The 16,461-nt window shown below is 37.9% G+C and overlaps 1 protein-coding gene across 1 annotated transcript in view; it reads right to left on the minus strand.

The window, feature by feature from the left end:
• The window catches only part of LOC110934264, a 58,282-nt gene that overhangs the window by 24,520 nt on the left and 17,301 nt on the right, over window positions 1–16,461 (minus strand). The gene's annotated exons all lie outside the window — the stretch shown is intronic.

A 16,461-nucleotide genomic window follows, 5' to 3' on the forward strand; every position in this document is an offset into this window, starting at 1 on the left:
TCGGATAACTCATGAACCGACCACAGAGGCGTATACCAACATGTGACCTGGTCCTAAGAGAGTCCTAAGGTATATTTATACCTCACTAAAACGGGTCAGAACTGAAGTCAAAGCAAAAGTCAAACTTATGCGACTTTCGGCTCCGAACCGGTTCAATATAGTAAGTGATCGATTCAAACGAGCGCAAACAGGTTTATATACTTATTATCATGTTTTATGATTGTCAAAACAGGTTCCATAACATATACATTACAGATTATGCATAAATCGCTAAAATAGCTTTCTGTTGACTTTTTAACCGCACGTTTGACTCGACATTTGACATAGTTAGAGTGGTGATCAGGGGGAACCATTTTAGAGGTTTATTACCCACGTAAATACCAACTCATAACCACTTTTGATTCGTCATAAGACTGAACCATTACTGATTTATTGTAAAGTCAAACCGTAGTTACGACGGTTTGGTTTTTAGCTAAATACTAAGCAAATGTGGAACCACAAAGGTTGAATTACTTACAGAAGCTTAAGAGAAGACTTAAGAACACAGGGGAATGCTTTAGAGCTCTTGGAATGATCAGATGAGTGAGTTTTGAATGTGATGAATGTTGTGAGCACAATGGTGCTATTTATAGCCAAGAACAAGGCCTAAAATCATTACACAACATGCTACTACTGATCATGATGATGGGTAGGTGTCCCCTGAGTGATATGGGTCAATTGTAGGGTGCCCATGCCTCATTGATTGAGGTTTGATCGTTCAAATGGTCCAAAGGCCAAGTAGTTACAACAATTCTGCATCTGGGCACTTTACGCGACCCGCATGGGAGTTCCCATGCACTTTAACGCGGGTCGCCTAAAGTTTAAATATTAGGCGTGTTATTTAGGAGGCTCGCGGCCCGCTTACACTTAAGCCTAACCTTCACGCGGGTCGCGAGAAGTCTGTTTTTCAGATTTTTAAAATCTTTTGTCATGATTATCAGAATCCGGTAATTAATAACGAAATCTTTCGTAATGATTTACCTGACCTTTCGGTTTTGAAGGGGTAACTTTGCGGTTTGGCCCTCGGTTATTTACCGATAGGGGCCTCGTGTTATTTACCCGCCTTATTAAGTCCCCGGTTTATTTATTAATTATATTGGAAAGCCTTAACTTTCACTGTTGACGCTTTTAACCCTTCTTCTACGAATTCGATCGTAACTTTCTCGTTTCATATCGAAACTTCGCGAAATTCATATATATTATTTTAGTGAGTGTATAATACCGTTACAAAGTCTTTGGAACGTTAAAGGGTCACTCAGAGGTATTATTAAACATGTTGACACAGTTAACCCCTGTAGTTTGTAATCTCTCACTTTCTTTCGCGTTTTGTTTTTGTACGATCTATAATTTATTCGTTTGAAGGTTTAAGCATTATTTAGGGATACTATACAGTATATTTACCCTTGTTGACATTTATAACCCTCGAATTTATATACTTTCAAGGTTTGTCAAAATTAGTCCTTTATTTATTATAGATGCCACGTGTAAACAAATGACACGTGTTAACACATCATTGGACACAAAATTTCGAGGTGTTACAATTCGGATGTGTGTTAATGCAACGCAAGAATGTAATTGCGTATGCCTCCCGGCAGTTGAAAAAGCACGAAGAAAATTATACGACTCATGATTTAGAATTAGGAGCTATAATTTTTGCCCTTAAAATCTGGAGACATTATCTGTATGGAAGTAAGTTTACTATTTATACAGATCATAAAAGTTTAAGGTACATATTTGGGCAAAAAGAATTAAACATGAGGTAAAGAAGATGGATGGAAATCCTAAGCGATTACGACTGTGATATTCAATATCACGAAGGAAAGGCAAACGTAGTTGCAGATGCCTTAAGTCGTAAGTATCATGAGAAGCAAAAACGAGTCCGTGCTCTTAGACTAAATCTACAAGTAGATTTAATGGAACAATTGAAGAAAGTTCAGGAAACAGCGATCAAGGACGATGCTGAAGGAATGAAAGGCTACATAAAAGAACTAGAGCAAGGAAATGAAGGAATTTGGAAATTCCACAAGAAAAGAATTTGGGTACCTAAGCAAGGAGAATTAAAAAATAAGATTTTAGAAGAAGCCCATAAATCTAGGTATACCGTACATCCAGGAAACAATAAGATGTACCAAGATTTAAGAAACAATTTCTGGTGGATAGGGATGAAAAAGGATATAGCTGAATACGTATCTAAATGTCTTACTTGTTCACAAGTTAAGGCCGAACATCAAAAACCTTCAGGACTACTACAATAATTGGAAATGCCTGTATGGAAATGGGAACTCATAACAATGGATTTTGTTACTAAGTTACCCACAACCAGAAAAGGTAATGACGCGATTTGGGTAATTGTGGATCGATTAACCAGATCAGCTCATTTTCTACCAATGAAGGAAACTTTTAGCATGGAAAGGCTAGCTAAGTTGTACGTAGATGAAGTAGTATCTTTACATGGAGTCCCACTCTCCATTGTATCAGATAGAGATAGTCGTTTCACTTCCCATTTCTAGACTAGTTTCTAGAAAGCAATGGGAACCCGACTAAATTTAAGTACTGCATATCATCCTCAAACAGACGGACAAAGTGAAAGGACGATACAAACTCTGGAAGACATGCTCCGAGCATGCGTAATTGATTTCGGTGGTAATTGGTGTAACAACTCTCATTAAAATTAATAATTAGAATGATAATTAGTCAATAAGGAAACCCTAATTGAGACACCCAAGTAATTCCGCACTAACCCTAAAATTTTCAGAACAATCAGAATTAGGATCAGGGCCCCTAAAACTCAGGGGGGGTAAACCCTAATTGATAATTATCAACAAAATCCGTTGTCACAATTGGAATTTGAATTTTTGATGATTCATGCAAGCTAGTCCCGTTTCCAGCTAGTCTAGGTAAATAGACTACACCCTTTACGGACCGTAAAGGAAAATGCCTTACGGACCGTAAGCATATGTGCTTCCCTTACGGACCGTAAGGGTTGAAGCATACGGTCCGTAAGCGGGGCTATTTTCTGGCTATAAATAGCCGACCTTGAGACTTGAAATTAGAAATGAAAACGACGTTCAATTGCTGTCTGTACGTCGAATTAACACCAAAATACTACAATTAAACACACACACTGCACTCGAATCGCTGCCGCAAAACAGGGTAATTACTCGATCGCTATTAGGATTCATTTTCCGAGATCAATATATCCAAAGAATGTTTAAGTGCCGCCCACATTAGGGTTATACTTTGTCGTTCGTCGTTAAATCGATGAATGTTTAAGTATTGCACTTTGTCGTTCATTGTGAGAATTTGATCTCGTGAGTTATCGTGACTGCTGTATTGATCACTAACCCAGTTTTGTGTGCATTATTATTACTATTAGGTTAACGAGGCTAAATCATATTCTGTCCGTATTAAATCTGCAATGTGAGTCATTCTCTTTTTATCAACTATTTTACAATACTCCAAATTATTTTCAGAATTATAATTACAGTGATTAAGTTGATGTAATCACCAAATTACAGCCAGTATGTGGGGTATTGTGCACATTACTACAGTTTAAATCATTTTAGGTGGGCGAACCTAATTTTAATTGATTTACGTCATTCATTGGGGCAGCCAATGGTGATATGACCACTGTCACAGATCCGGTCGAGTGACAAATACTGTGGGTAGTTGGTTGATATCAGAAACATGCGTAAAAGATCTTAACACTGTGAATAATAATAAATGTGTCATTTTCAGTAAAATGAATGATTCACTCAGTATTTCCCCGCTGACAAAACCTTTTTCAAACATGTTTCAGGTGATCTACTGTAATTCAGGAAAAGTGCCGAGGAGCATTTCAAGCTTACGATAGTGGCTCAATATAAAATAAAGAAATATGTTTTGAAACAAAGATTATCAGAAAAATCTTATTATTGTAAATGATCGGGGTTTTGTCCCGAATTGTGAAATAAAATAATCGGGAAAAGTTTTTAGCTTTAAAACGATCCTGACGTTAAAATTCCGCTGCTAAACTCAATTAAATAAATATCACGGGATTTCTGTCCCGCGGCTCCTGAAACGGGTTAAACCGGGTCGGGGGCCGTGACAGAAATAAGGTGGTATCAGAGCCACTGAGTTAAGCTAATTAAGTATTTAACAGATACTTAATTTTTCCTGATTACTATTATGTGATTATGTGTTTTATTAAATTGACTATTTGTTAGTTACAGTATGGGTAAGCAAAAGCTGCAAGATATCTATCTTAAATTAGATAGGTCAGTCTATGAAGAGGGAAGTTCATCCAAAACTAAATTTTCAAAGCTTCCTACAATTCCTGAAGAAGGAATATTTGTGCGGAAAGCACAATATGAGAAACCGCTTTCTCCTAGAAAAAGGAGTATGATTATTAAGAAAAGTAAAGAGCAAATCCGAGAAAAGAGGATTAAAAAGGAAACCCAGGAGTTAATCAATAAATCACCTTGGGAAGATAAGCTAGATGAGAAATGGGCAAATTTGTATATGCTAGCTACTGTAGCCGAACATGCAAATCTTTAAATACCCTAAGTCTAGTAATAACACTTCTCAGTAAATAAATAAATAAATCTGAGTGTGTTCTTTTCTGTTATTTTGTACAAATAGTGTGCAATAAAATTCGATGTTTATTTGTTAAACTTTGTTCCAAAGTTTTAACTTAGCATTTCTGTGCATTTTGCATATATGCTACACAGCATGAGCGAGATATCTGAAGCTTTTCAGAACCTCAATCTTTACCCGGTGAATATAGAAGTTTCCCAAGAATTTACTGGATACTTTGCTGATGTGGACCAACCTGTAGAATTCCATGCTCCACCTTTGACAAAGCCAAAACGAAAGAAAAAGAAGAATTACGTGTGGGGACATCGTATCCGTAGGAAAAAGACAGTCCCGAAACTTCCTAAAATAAACAATCCTTTAGAAATAGCAAAAGAAACTGGTAAACAGCCAGAAATGGAAACTGAAGTCAAGAAAGATTCTAGGCAAATGGAGATACAGTTTGAGGAATATTCTAAAGATATAGAAATGGAAGTAGGACAAGGTTTTAGACCAACTCAGATAGAAATCGGAGAGAGCTCCAATCAAAACCAGAACCAGGAAATAACTTTTCAGGATGAAATAGATTTTCTATTGGCAAACTGTGAAACTATTCAGCCTGTCAATACGAATGTTTTTACCTATCCTAGTGAAAATCCACTCCCTATGAATTTTACACCAGCAATCCCAGAACCAATAGTCCACGCCTAACCTGTAGAAATGGAAGAATGGTGGACGAATGATTGGCAATTTCAAAATATTGTCAACGACCCTTATTCCTTCCTTCCGCAATTCGATCCAGAACCCCTACCTAATCCACCAATGAGCCATGAGAATATGGCTGAACTGCGCCATTTCGGTGAAGAATTGATGGATGCAGGGAACAGAATCAGGGAGATAGGGGGACAGATTGCCTGGAAATATGACGAAAGGGAACTTCGTTTTTAGGATGACGAGTGATGAGGGATAGGAGGATGGTAAAACTATAGTTGTGTAATAGTAAAAGTAAATAGCAATATCAGTCTGTAACATAACAAATAAAACATTGTAAAATATTGGTGTGTATTGATGCATACTATAACCAATATAAAATCGATAGTTTTGACTTTACGTGCATTATGAATTTTCTGATTGTTTGTGTATAAATTGCTATTTATCAAGATACTAATTAATATATATTATCAGATGGCTAATAGTGGTAATGAACCGATAAATGAAGCTAATCAGTCAGAGCAACATCCAGGGGATCAATATATGACTAGACAAGATATTGAAAATATTATTGCTCAAGGGATAGCTAATGCTATTCCAGCATTTGTTGCTGCTGTGAAAAATCCAGTCGAACCGCAACATATTATTCCTAGTAAACATACTATTGAAGATAACTTCAGTAATAGTATAAACGGGGGCAATAATCATGCTAATCATGATAATGAATCCCAGCACACGCCGCTCCCTAAGAAACGAAAGGCTGCAGCTCCTGGTTGCACTTTCAAGGAATTTCTTGCTTGTAAACCCACTGAATTTGCAGGCAATGAAGGGGCAACTGCATCACTGCGTTGGTTCGAGAAAACCGAAGCAGTAATTGCAATAAGTAAGTGTGCCAAAGATGATCAGGTCATGTACGCATCGAATCTGTTTAAAGAAGGAGCACTCGAATGGTGGAACACGGTGTTACAAGCTAAAGGAAGAAATAGGGCTTATGCTATGACTTGGGAAGAATTCAAGAATCTGGTAGAAAGAAAATTCTGTCCTGAGTATGAAAAGGAACAAATGGCAAATAAGTTCCTAAACCATCGAATGTTAGGTGTAGATTGTCGTGGTTATACTTCGACATTCTTCGAATATGCTAGAGTGGTACCTAACCTGGCTTCGCCAGAACCGGTACTCATTTCTCGTTATATTTGGGGATTAATTAGCGAAATTCGAAATATCGTTAAGGCTGCGAGACCTCGCACTATTGACGATGCAGTAGAATTAGCTAACACCCTAACTGATGAACTGATACGCACAAGGGATGAAGATAGGAAAAAGGAACTAGCTCAGAAAATTACCCAAGGATTTAGGATGGGTAATAGTAGTAATTTCAAGAAGAGAGGAACAGGGCAATCTTCAACTATGCCATTCTGCAAAATTTGCCGGAAGAACCATTTTGGAAAATGTAATAGAATTTGCAACTTTTGCAAGACAACAGGACATCATGAAGAAAACTGTAGAAAAAGATCCATAATTTGTTACAATTGTGGAGAAGCCGGACATTTCAAAACAGAATGTCCTAAGTTAGCCAACCCAGTAGATAACAAACCCAAGGCAGCCGAAGGAGCTACTAAGAAGAATGCCAGAGCATTCCAGCTAACTACTCAAGAAGCAGAGCTCATTCCGGATGTCATCACCGGTACGTTTCTAGTTCACAACGTTTATGCAAAAGTATTATTTGACTCCGGTGCAAACCAAAGTTTTATAAATACTTCATTCTGTCAGGCTCTTAAGTTACCCTTAACTACCGTTAGGCAGATTTTTACAGTTGAAACCGCAGATGGGAATTCAGTAAAAATCAATCAGGTTTTGCAAAAAGTAGAAATAGAACTCTCAGGTCATAAGTTTGTTGCAAACCTATTGCCTATGAAATTAGCTAAGTTCGATATTGTGTTAGGAATGGATTGGTTAATAGCCAACCATGCTCAAATCATTTGTGATAGAAACTCTATAGAAATTCAAGCACCTACTGGAGAGGTAATTAAGATTTCAGGAGATAAACCTCGGAAGCCACTGAAGTTCATATTAGTAATGAAAGTTGCTAATTATGAACGGAAACAAGGAATAGTATATATGATTTCAGTAATCATTTGTACCAAGGGTAAGGAACTTAAGGAAATTCCTGTAGTCTCAGAATACCCAGATGTATTTCCGGAAGATTTACCTGGGTTACCACCAGATAGGGAGGTAGAATTTAGGATTCATCTAATTCCAGGAACTACACCGATAGCCAAGGCACCCTATCGATTAGTTCCTACCGAAATGCTAGAATTGAAAAAGCAATTAGATGAATTACTAAGCAAAGGATTTATACAACCTAGTTCATCCCCTTGGGGTGCACCAGTGTTGTTTGTGAAAAAGAAAGATGGATCGATGAGAATGTGTATCGATTATAGAGAATTGAATAAGGTTACAATTAAGAATCGATACCCATTACCTAGGATTGATGATCTTTTCGATCAATTACAAGGCGCTAAATATTTTTCTAAAATAGACTTGCGCTCCGGATATCATCAATTAAAGGTTCAAGAAAAAGACATACCTAAAACTGCTTTTAGAACTAGGTATGGACATTACGAGTTTACAGTCATGCCCTTTGGATTAACTAATGCACCTGCAGCATTTATGGACATGATGAACATGATCAGTAAACCATATTTGGATAAATTTGTAATTGTTTTCATAGACGATATACTTATTTATTCAAAAAGTCAGGTCGAACATTGTCAACACTTACATGCACTCTTAACTTTGTTAAGAAAAGAAAAGTTGTACGCTAAATTCTCAAAATGTGAATTTTGGCTACAAGAAGTGCAATTCCTAGGACACATGGTGAATCACGAAGGAATTCATGTAGATCCTGCTAAGATAGAAGCAATTACCAATTGGAAGGTTCCGCAAACTGCAATGGAAATTAGAAGTTTTATAGGTTTAGCAGGGTATTATAGACGGTTTATTAAGGATTTCTCCAAAATAGTTGTACCATTAACTAAGCTAACCTGTAAAGCCACTAAGTTTGAGTGGGGACCTAAACAAGAAGAAGCCTTCAGAATCTTAAAGCAGAAATTAACCAATGCTCCAATCTTAGCCTTACCAGAAGGAATAGAAGATTTTGAGGTATATTGTGATGCTTCAAAATTAGGATACGGATGTGTGTTGATGCAACGCAAGAAGGTAATTGCGTATGCTTCTAGACAATTGAAGAAGCACGAGGAAAACTATACGACTCATGATTTAGAATTAGGAGCTATAGTTTTTGCCCTTAAGATATGGAGACATTATCTGTATGGAAGTAAGTTTACTGTTTATACAGATCATAAGAGTTTAAGGTATATATTTGGGCAAAAAGAGTTAAACATGAGGCAAAGAAGATGGATGGAAATCCTGAGTGATTACGACTGTGATATTCAATATCACGAAGGAAAGGCAAATGTAGTCGCTGACGCCTTAAGTCGTAAGTACCATGAGAAGCAAAGGCGAGTCCGTGCCCTTAGAATAAATCTACAAGTAGATTTAATGGAACAATTAAAGGAAATTCAGGAAACGGCCATCAAGGACGATGCCGAAGGAATGAAAGGTTACCTAAAAGAATTGGAACAAGGAAATGATGGAATTTGGAAATTCCACAAAAGCAGAATTTGGGTACCTAAACAGGGAAATTTAAGGTCAAAGATTTTAGACGAAGCTCATAAATCTAGGTATACTATACATCCAGGAAACAATAAGATGTACCAAGATTTAAGAAAGAATTTTTGGTGGATAGGAATGAAAAAGGATATAGCCGAATACGTATCTAAGTGTTTAACCTATTCACAAGTTAAAGCCGAACATCAGAAACCCTCAGGTCTACTACAACAGTTAGAAATGCCTGTATGGAAATGGGAACTCATAACAATGGACTTTGTTACTAAGTTACCCAAAACCAGAAAAGGTAATGATGCCATTTGGGAAATCGTGGACCGATTAACCAAATCCGCTCATTTTCTACCAATAAAGGAAACCTTTAGTATGGAAAGGTTAGCCAAGTTGTACGTAGATGAAATAGTATCCTTACATGGAGTTCCACCCTCCATTGTATCGGATAGAGATAGTCGTTTCACTTCCCATTTCTGGACAAGTTTCCAAGAATCAATGGGAACCCGACTCAATTTAAGTACTGCATATCATCCACAAACAGACGGACAAAGTGAAAGGACGATCCAAACTCTAGAAGACATGCTCCGAGCATGTGTAATTGACTTTGGTGGTAATTGGGATAACCATTTACCATTAATCGAATTCTCCTATAATAATAGTTATCATTCAAGCATTGAAGCCGCTCCATTCGAAGCACTGTATGGACGCAAGTGCAGAACTCCCGTATGTTGGGCAGAAATAGGAGAAAGTCAATTATCAGGTCCAGAAATCGTGCAAGAAACCACTGACAAGATAACACAAATCAAGGAAAGATTAAAGACGGCTCGAGATCGCCAGAAAAGCTATGCAGATAATCGCCGCAAGCCACTCGAATTCCATATAGGAGACAAAGTACTTTTGAAAGTATCTCCTTGGAAAGGAGTAGTACGATTCGGTAAGAAAGGAAAACTGAGTCCCAGATATGTTGGACCATTCCCAGTAATTCAACGAATCGGACCAGTTGCTTATCGCTTACAACTACCAGAAGAACTAGCTGGAGTACATGATGTATTTCATGTATCCAATCTTAAGAAATGTCTATCAGACGAATCCCAGGTAGTACCTCTTCAAGATGTGGAGGTAAATGAAAAGCTGAAATTCATAGAAAAACCTTTACAAATAGAAGATCGAAAAGTCAAGTTTCTCAAACACAAGCGACTAGTACTGGTGAAAGTCAAATGGAATTCAAAGAGAGGACCAGAATATACTTGGGAACTGGAATCAGAAATGAAGCAGAAATACCCTCATCTATTTCAATAAATCTCGAGGACGAGATTTTTCTTAAGGTGGGGAGGATGTAACAACTCTCATTAAAATTAATAATTAGAATGATAATTAGTCAATAAGGAAACCCTAATTGAGACACCCAAGTAATTCCGCACTAAACCCTAAAATTTTCAGAACAATCAGAATTAGGATCAGGGCCCCTAAAACTCAGGGGGGGGGGGGTAAACCCTAATTGATAATTATCAACAAAATCCGTTGTCACAATTGGAATTTGAATTTTTGATGATTCATGCAAGCTAGTCCCGTTTCCAGCTAGTCTAGGTAAATAGACTACACCCTTTACGGACCGTAAAGGAAAATGCCTTACGGACCGTAAGCATATGTGCTTCCCTTACGAACCGTAAGGGTTGAAGCATACGGTCCGTAAGCGGGGCTATTTTCTGGCTATAAATAGCCGACATTGGGACTTGAAATTAGAAATGAAAACGACGTTCAATTGCTGTCTGTACGTCAAATTAACACCAAAATACTACAATTAAACACACACACTGCACTCGAATCGCTGCCGCAAAACAGGGTAATTACTCGATCGCTATTACGATTCATTTTCCGAGATCAATATATCCAAAGAATGTTTAAGTGCCGCCCACATTAGGGTTATACTTTGTCGTTCGTCGTTAAATCGATGAATGTTTAAGTATTGCACTTTGTCGTTCATTGTGAGAATTTGAACTCGTGAGTTATCGTGACTGCTGTATTGATCACTAACCCAGTTTTGTGTGCATTATTATTACTATTAGGTTAACGAGGCTAAATCATATTCTGTCCGTATTAAATCTGCAATGTGAGTCATTCTCTTTTTATCAACTGTTTTACAATACTCCAAATTATTTTCAGAATTATAATTACAGTGATTAAGTTGATGTAATCACCAAATTACAGCCAGTATGTGGGGTATTGTACACATTACTACAGTTTAAATCATTTTAGGTGGGCGAACCTAATTTTAATTGATTTACGTCATTCATTGGGGCAGCCAATGGTGATATGACCACTGTCACAGATCCGGTCGAGTGACAAATACTGTGGGTAGTTGGTTGATATCAGAAACATGCGTAAAAGATCTTAACACTGTGAATAATAATAAATGTGTCATTTTCAGTAAAATGAATGATTCACTCAGTATTTTCCCGCTGACAAAACCTTTTTCAAACATGTTTCAGGTGATCTACTGTAATTCAGGAAAAGTGCCGAGGAGCATTTCAAGCTTACGATAGTGGCTCAATATAAAATAAAGAAATATGTTTTGAAACAAAGATTATCAGAAAAATCTTATTATTGTAAATGATCGGGGTTTTGTCCCGAATTGTGAAATAAAATAATCGGGAAAAGTTTTTAGCTTTAAAACGATCCTGACGTTAAAATTCCGCTGCTAAACTCAATTAAATAAATATCACGGGATTTCTGTCCCGCGGCTCCTGAAACGGGTTAAACCGGGTCGGGGGCCGTGACAATTGGGATAACCACCTACCCTTAATTGAATTCTCCTATAAAAATAGTTACCATTCAAGCATTGAAACTGCTCCATTTGAAGCACTGTATGGACGCAAGTGCAGAACCCCAGTTTGTTGGGCAGAAATAGGAGAAAGTCAATTATCAGGACCTGAAATTGTGCAAGAAACCACTGACAAGATAACTCAGATCAAGGAAAGACTGAAAACGGCTCGAGATCGTCAGAAGAGCTATGCAGATAATCACCGCAAGCCGTTAAAATTTCAAGTCGGAGACAAAGTACTCTTGAAAGTTTCTCCTTGGAAAGGAGTAGTACGATTCGGTAAGAAAGGAACACTTAGTCCAAGATACGTAGGACTATTTCCAGTAATCCAACGAATAGGACCAGTAGCCTATCGTCTACAACTACCAGAAGATCTAGCTGGAGTACATGATGTATTTCATGTATCCAATCTTAAGAAATGTTTATCAGACGAATCCCTGGTAGTACCTCTTCAAGATGTAGAGGTAAATGAAAAGCTGAAATTCGTAGAAAAACCACTACAGATAGAAGATAGAAAAGTCAAGTTTCTCAAGCACAAACGACTAGTGCTGGTCAAAGTCAAATGGAATTCAAAGAGAGGACCCGAATACACTTGGGAGCTAGAATCAGAAATGAAGCGGAAATATCCTCATTTATTCAAGTAAATCTCGAGGACGAGATTTTTCTTAAGGTGGGGAGGATGTAACAACTCTCACTAAAATTAATACTTAGTGTGATGATTATCCAATAAGGAAACCCTAATTGAAACACCCAAGTAATTCTGCGTAAACCCTAAAATTTCCAGAACAAACATAATCAGGATCAGGGCCCCTAAAACTCAGGGGGGTAAACCCTAGCTAACGATTATCAACAAAACTCATTGTTAAAATTTCATTCGAAATTTCTGTCAAGTCAGCAAGCCTAGTCCCGAACCCAGCTACCCTATAATAGACTGCTTCCCTTACGGACCGTAAGGGATAAAGGCTTACGGTCCGTAAGCGAGGTCCAAAAATTGGTATAAATAGCCGACCTTGGGACTTGAATTCTGTCTTTGGAATGACGTAAATTCGCTTTAGGTAGTTTGAGTTATAACAGAAACAATTCGCAACACACACTAAATCTCGAAACGCTGCCGCAATCAGGGTAATAACTCGATCGCTATCACGATTCAACATCCGATCGATTATAACTATCCAACGATTGTTTGAGTGCTGCTCAAATTGAGCTTATACTTTGTTATTCATCGTGATTCGACTTGAATGTTTGAGTGCTGTCCAAACTCGGGCTATACTCTGTCATTAGTTGTGAATCCGTTGAATTGTTAAGTATTGCACTTGTAAATCGTTGTGAGGGTTTAATCTCATGAATTGTCATAACTGCTGTATTAGTTACTAACCCGTTTGTGTGTGCATTGTTATTTAAATTAGGTTAATCAAAGGCTAATCAGTAGGCTTATACTCTGCTCGTTAAGTCTGCAATGTGAGTCATTCTCTTTTTATCAACTGTTTTACAATACTCCAAATTATTTTCAAAGTTATAATTACAGTGATTAAGTTTATGTAATCACCAAATTACAACCGGTATGTGGGGTATTGTGCACATTACTACTGTTGTTATCACTTTAGGTGGGCGAACCTAATTAGTGATATTCGTCACCATTGGGGCAGCCAATGGGTGATATGACCACAGTCACCGAAATGAGTCGAGTGACAAATATTGTGGGTAGTTGGTTTGATATCAGAAACATTGTAATCTCTCTTAATACTGTAAATTATAACAAATGAGTCGTTTTAGTAAACTGAATGATTCACTCAGTATTTCCCCGCTAACAAAACCTTTTTCAAACATGTTTCAGGTGATCTGTTGTGAGCAAAGAAAAAGTGTCGTGAAGCACTACAAGCTTAGAGAAGTGGCTCGATGTAAATAAATAAAGAAACATGTTTTGAAAAATAAAGATTTCCCAGTAAATTACAGGGTTTTATCCCTAATTTATGTAAATGTGCAGTTTTAATATTAAAAGATCCTGTTTTAAAAAAGACTTCCGTTGTCGCCTAAAGTTAATACCACAGGATTTCCTGCCTCGCGGCTCTGGGCCGGGTCAAACCGGGGCCGAGGGCCATGACACATATCATCATTCTCACTGATGTGACAACCTTACTCGATCCAGACATACGCACTCCTACTTTTCTTCATTTCTCGGCGATTTCGGTACGTTTTACACTAGATCCTTATACATCTTTGATCTACACATCATTCTCCACATGATTCTCCTTTGAAATCTCACTTTTCACCATGAAATCCCCAAGATTCGAGCTCTTAAAGGTGATGTCATCAGGGCGGTTGGTACTAAACAGTTGTGTGATGTCATTCTAGTCGAGATCTAGCTCAGATCTAAGGAATTTCAAGTGTTTTTACACTAAATATCAACTAAATCTAGACTTTTGGTTAAAAATTATCTTTATCGTCATCTTTTCTTAAGCTTTTACTTAAAGCGGTGAGATCTGGATCTAAACGGACTATAGACTTGATGATTAGTCCGGAGTTGGTTTGGAAAAGGATTGTTTCCGGAAAAGATGATCGGAGTACGGATTCTGACATAAGCACCATCACGAACAGACGGCTGAACGGACTGGGGTGATTCCCACCCGGTCAGATCGGCTGTACACTGATACGTTTACCGTTGTCCCAATACGTACCATGTCGTCGATGTTTGAATAGAAACTTAGAAACATTACAAGTTTAGGAACGGGATAAGGACAACTCGATCGAGTGGCAATCCGGTCGGATAGCCACCCAATCGAACAGCCATCCGATCAAGTGACACTTGCCTCGTAACCTTAAACACTTTGAATCCTTGAAAACTTGGAACCTTGGATCGAACGACAATCCGATCGGATAGCCATCCGATCGAACAGCCATCCGATCAAGGTAACTCGAGTTGACACTTGACCTGACATTTTGGTAATCTCAACACTTGGATCGAACGACCATTCGATCGGATGTCAATCCGTCCCACACACTTGTGTCACCATGATCGAGTGGCAATCCGATCGGATAGCCATCCGATCGAATAGCCATCCGACCCAGTGACTGATCCGACACTTGTTTCTGTCCGACACTTATCTGTTGTAATCTAATCAGGATAAATCTAAAGAGCTCCCTTTGATCCAATAACAGTTAACCTGTTAAGCAATCACTGTGAGTATACTCGATCCCTTTTTGTTTTAAACTTTGGGATGCAATATGTATTCTATTAAACTATGATACTCGAGACTTTTGGAAACTAAACTCTATCCTATGTGTATGTGAAACTTGTGAAACTTGTGAAACTTGTGATTCTTGTATTCTATTTGTGCTATGTGGACGTTTAATCCAGGGTGTGTAGGTCCGCCTTAACAATAGTAGCGCTATAGGAGATGCACCTCCCCATTATTCTTGGGGGTATTTTTAGGAGGATACTAGTTTTCCTTGAGACTTGGGAAAACACTAAAGCATCGGGAGACTTGGGCTATCACTTGTTGGACTGCGAACACTAGCATGGCTGAAACTATTGTTAACATTTACATAAGGATATGAGTCTTTTAATCTATTATGCTATTACTCAAACTTGTATACTCGCCGGTACATTTCGTACTGACCCGATTTTAATACATATTGCAAGCTGATAAGATGCTGAACCATGGAAATCAAGCCAGGGCTGATGTTTAGAAACCCACCTAGTTTAAATCTAGACTTTTGAACAATGATTGATGGTTGTATTTTGAATCTTTTATCGGTGATGCTGTTTTAGACAAATTTATGCATTAATCTTGATTAATCTATATTGAAACTTTTATTGTTATGGAATCTCATGAGCAATCTGAACGCTTAGTGCTCGCACCCCGATGTTTCCGCCATCGGCTGGGGTGTGACAGAATTGTATTAGAGCCATAACTATAGGGAATTAGGATAAGTAGGAATACTTGCCCTAGTCTATAGTTCTAGGAACCTTGACTCTTATTTGTTGTTTAAGACTATTGCATTCTACCGTATCTGCTTCCTAGCAGCACAACTTCCTGTTAAACTTACATGCCTTTCCTAAGGCTGATACAATATACACTTAATACTTTGAAAACACTGTTAACCAGTGTTTGTATTTTGCACGAGATTTTCCCTCAAGACAGGAGTGACATCCAAACCTTGATGGAAAAGCTCCATATTATTCTAGTAGGTCTTGTCTGCGGATAAGTACCAACGCTATTAGGGTACGATGTTGTCAAGTTAGAGGTGAAACTCATACCTTGATAACTAGTCCCACTCCTTGATGTTCTTTTTATGTCTCGCCAAAGTCTCAAAACTTCCATTCAATTAGGAACGTGAAATGACCAAAAGGACAAATATCGTAGGCCTAACATCGATGACGTATTTGTCTAAGTAAGTCAAGACACGCTGCCTCAATTCGAAAGGGGTTCGAATCACTTTGGTTAGTCGTCGTTCCTCTACCCGGAACAATCTTATGTTTTACGAGCCTATCTTTTATGTTATCTCGATCTTACATGTGGTTTTAAACTTGATTCTTCGTCTATTTTGAAGTTTTTACACAATTTTGCACGTATGTCCGCAATCTAAAACATTAACTCTAATCTCATGATCAAACTAAATTTATGAGGCTCTATTCTATGTTAATCTATGTGGGAATC

Source organism: Helianthus annuus, chromosome 4, assembly GCF_002127325.2.
Source record: "Helianthus annuus cultivar XRQ/B chromosome 4, HanXRQr2.0-SUNRISE, whole genome shotgun sequence".
In the NCBI taxonomy this organism is placed as follows: Eukaryota; Viridiplantae; Streptophyta; class Magnoliopsida; order Asterales; family Asteraceae; genus Helianthus; species Helianthus annuus.